The sequence below is a fragment of the Macrobrachium nipponense genome, chromosome 13, assembly GCF_015104395.2.
Source record: "Macrobrachium nipponense isolate FS-2020 chromosome 13, ASM1510439v2, whole genome shotgun sequence".
Taxonomy (NCBI): Eukaryota; Metazoa; Arthropoda; class Malacostraca; order Decapoda; family Palaemonidae; genus Macrobrachium; species Macrobrachium nipponense.
Window position 1 is genome coordinate 59,478,722 of NC_087206.1, and position 3,765 is coordinate 59,482,486.

Below are 3,765 nucleotides of genomic sequence, written 5' to 3' on the forward strand. Positions count from 1 at the left end.
TTCTTGGAGAAGGATGCCATAGAGCGAGCTCCTCCTTCTCCCGGGTTTTTACTCACGGATGTTTGTAGTTCTAAAGGCCTCTGCGGTGCCTGGCACCCCATCACAGATCTTTCGTCTTGAACAAGTTCATTCTAAAGTCCAAGTTCAGGATGGAGACAGTCCAGACTGTTCTTTCGTCCGTCAGGAGGGGGGACTGGATGATTTCCATCGATTTGCAGGATGCTTATCTGCAAATCCCCATCCATCCAAGAAGCAGACCTTACCTTCGGTTTTTCATGGACTCGGGAGTTTTCCAGTTCAAGACCCTTTGTTTCGGCCTCACCACTGCTCCACAGGTCTTTTCTTGGGTGATGGCTCCTGTTTTGGCTATTCTGCATCAGTTAAATGTAAGGATGCTTCGGTATCTGGATGATTGGCTAGTCCAGGCTGAATCTCTAGAGAAATGTCTCGGTCGAGGGAGATATTTCTGTCTCTGTGTCGAGTTGGGCATTCGTGTCAACTTCGACAAGTCCAATCTTATCCCTTGCCAGATCATGACTTATCTGGGGATTGTTTTGAATTCCCAGATTTTGAGGGCTTCTCCAGCTCAGAAACGGATAGACAAGCTTCTGAGTCTGATCGAAGAATTTTTGTCCTCCGTAATGCAGCCAGTTTCTCTTTGGAGGACTCTCCTTGGCAATTTATCATCCCTCATCCAACTGGTTCCCGGAGGTCGTCTCAGAATGAGGTCCCTTCAGTCGACACTTCGCCAGTCGTGGGATTTCGTGTCCGAGGACATGATAGTCGCCTCTTCTCCACAATGTTGGAAGGATCTCCGTTCGTGGATGTTCACTGTCTCAAGTCAGGGACGTCTCTTCTTCCAGTTCCTCCGGACCTAATGTTTTGGTCAGACGCCTCGGATCAAGGTTGGGGCGCTCACCTGGGCTCCGAAGCCGCTTCGGGCCTTTGGTTAGAGGAGGAGAGGATCATGTCAATAAATTGGAGGGAACTAAGGGCAGTGTACCTAGGCCTTCTTTCATTTCAGGATCAACGGTTGGAGTCGGTTGTCACGATCTTTGTCGACAACACCACAGCAGTCTCGTACTGGAGAAACCAAGGTGGCACACAGTCGGATCTTCTCACTCAAGAAGCCCGATCAGGGACAAGGACCATAAGTCGTCCATCAAGTTCTGAGGTTTCTTTTCCAGCTGGATTGAGTGCAGATTCAGTTAAGTTGATGTTTAATCTGGCACAATATAACATGAATATCTTAAGATTATCACAAAGTTATAGATTACTGGTTAGACAGTGTTATCTCTTGGGTTTCACTGACATTCAGGATCATATGTATTTTCTTTCTCTTATAAAATGGCTTCTTCTTCCACTCCATCTCTTACGTCTGTTTTTCCTTCTGTCCCTAATGTTTCCCTTCATTCCATGCCAACTAAATCTACTTCTCAAATCTTTTCTTTCCTCTTTTGGGGCATACCTTGGTTACTTCGCCAGCCTGTTGGCAGCCCCCCGCCTGGTTTGCCTCCTGCTGTTTCCCGATCTTCTGGTTTCCCACATTTGGAAGTGGAGGTTTCTTCAAGGGTGCAGTCAGGCAGCATGTCAGAACTGAGTCATGATTTGTCAGATTTAGGGAAGATTCGTGCCTTAGAGTTAGGGGAAGCAATAGCTTCGTCTGAATTCCTCTTGGGTCCATGAGCTGCCAAGTTTCGTTTTTCCTCTTGTCCGGAGAAGTGTATCGGATCCGGTAAATAGAATCCTCTCCCTTAGCGCACCTGTCATGCGAGCCCAGTGGGTGGATCCTCTTCCTGTCCAAATTCTACAGTTGGGGTTTTGTTAGTTGTACCAGGTATACCCTCTTGCCTTTTCTCTTCTCCTTCAGTGTCATTCTCAAACCTTCTTGAAGGTGCGGTGGTTTCTTTTTATAAGGGTTATGGCCCCCTGATCCCAACTCCTTGACGAGGTGAAGGGCTTAGGGATCCACTGCAGAGAGAGCATGCCCCTTTATGCCTGCACTCTTTGCTGTGGATCCAACTGAACATTGGGACTTTTAACTCCTTTACTCCTCCTCTTATAAATTTTCTCCCTTCCCTTCTTTTTCTTTCATTGATGACCTTGGCATGGTTTTGGACTATTGAATTGACTGCTCTTTTAACTTGTTGGAGGGTGGAGTTGGATGGCATGCCTCTCTACCCGTAAAACTAGAGTGCCTGACGTGGTCGAGCGAGGGGAAATTTCTAAGTCAAGCCATGCCTACAGTGCTGAGTCCGATCTCATGGGACTGACGACCCTTAAGACACTGTGGGTATGGCATTTATCTAGGTGAGGGACCCAGGGCAGTTACCAGTGTGTGTAACGGCATTGCCCCTCCCCCAGTTGGGCCACCTTGGTGAGAGGGACCTCATCCTGGATGAAATTTATTAATACTTTATATGGATAAGAAAATTAACTTCACAACGACTTCTGGCATGGCAATGGACTGTTCTCAGTATAACTCAAATAATGAAAATCAGAGTGGTATTATGACATTATTACCATACAATAAACCCGAAAGAAGTAGATATCGCCAGGACTTAACCTTGATTCACTTTGATTCTCTCTTTGGGGAGTCAAACTGGTCAAGGTTTTTGAACTTAGAAGCTGACAAAGATATATCTTTATTAAAATTAGAAAGTTACCTATTGAATCGATGCCTTTTGCAAGAGATGAGCATAAGGCAAATTAAAAAAAGGGAATGGTTGGTTGAAACAACAACCAAAAACCAATCAGAAAATTATCAGTGTATAAAAAATATAGATAACATAAATATAAATGTCACAAGGCATGATACTATGAACAGTGTGCAAGGCACAGTTGTAGTACCAAATCTTGAGGATGAAACATTAGATAAATTAATACTTTTAGATTCATTAAAGAAAAGATACAATAATGTTGAAGACTGCGAAATATATGAGGTCCCAAGCAGGAAAGACAAAAGTCAAACTATCAAAATAGCCAAACCTTACCCTTGAGAATTAAAATGCTGGGATTAAATAGGGAATAAAAATGGATGAATGGGCCTCATCAGTAGGCTTTAGATTTTCCATAGAAAAACCCCAAGCTGTCATGTTTTATAAAAGTAAAATTTGGAAACAAAGTGAAGAAGCAGAATTAAAAATGAGAAACCATAATATACCAATTAGCCAAACTGAAAAATTTTTAGGCTGGATATTTGAGACACACCTCAACTGGAAAGCCCATATAACTTACATAAAATCGAAATGCAAAAGAGCATTAAACCTAATTAAAAAACTATCTCACACAAATTGGGGAGCTGATAGACATACTCTTACTATACTATATAAAGCAACTGTGCTATCAATCATTGATTATGGAAGTGAAATATATGGGTCAGCTTCAGAAGCAGCACTGAAAATATTAGACCCAATTCACAATGAAGGCCCAAGAATATGCACAGGAGCATTTAGATCCTCACCAGTCTTCTCTGTACAAGTTGAATGTGGCGAACTGCCACTATCCCTCCATAGAAAATTCATAACCATGAAAAGTGCATTAAGAATCAAGACAAGTGATTCACCAACAAAAAGTCTATTTGAGCTAAGGGATGTCTTTATAAACAATCATTCACCACCTTTCCCAATTAGAGCTAATAGACTGTTCTTGTCATTGACTATAAATATACAAGTACCTCCAATAGTAAAGTTATTACCCCATTGGACTATGATTAAAGTAAAGACTTGCACTCACTTAAAATATTTATCAAAAAGTTCCGTATAC